Below are 555 nucleotides of genomic sequence, written 5' to 3'. Positions count from 1 at the left end.
TTTTTTTTTTGCTATTTCATTGTGTAGGCATGTTCTGCACTAGCCTATTTGTAGGCTCCCACTTGTGGGCTCCTCTCACACATTCGGTCACTCACTCACCTAATGGCTGTGTGACCATCAGGACAATACTTTTGTTTTATCACCAGTCTCCAGAACTGCACTTTTAAACAGGTCCACCGTAGTGCAATACTGTCATGAAAGTGTGTGTGTGCGTGTATCTCTTCCCGGCATACTAATAGTCAGTCATGTACCTCCATTCCAGTTCGGTCAGCCAAAAGATTAACAGTGGAATAATAACACCCCCCCCCTCCTCCCCAACACACACATACACACACCCAACTACCACACTCATCAGTGCTGAGGAAGAGCATGGCCATCTGTCAGGAGTTACCAACTGCGCCTGGCGCCGACCGGCAGGCCCAGCCCAGACACTCTAATTTGGCTCCTAATGGAGCTCTGAAAAACCATTATACTGGCTCTGAAGCAGACGGATAACAGGCCGGGCTGCACATGCTTACAGGGATATCAGTAATGGGAAAGGTGAACGGCAGGTAG

Source organism: Anguilla anguilla, chromosome 19, assembly GCF_013347855.1.
Source record: "Anguilla anguilla isolate fAngAng1 chromosome 19, fAngAng1.pri, whole genome shotgun sequence".
NCBI classification, from domain to species: domain Eukaryota; kingdom Metazoa; phylum Chordata; class Actinopteri; order Anguilliformes; family Anguillidae; genus Anguilla; species Anguilla anguilla.
Note: the sequence above shows the minus strand (reverse complement) of the source record.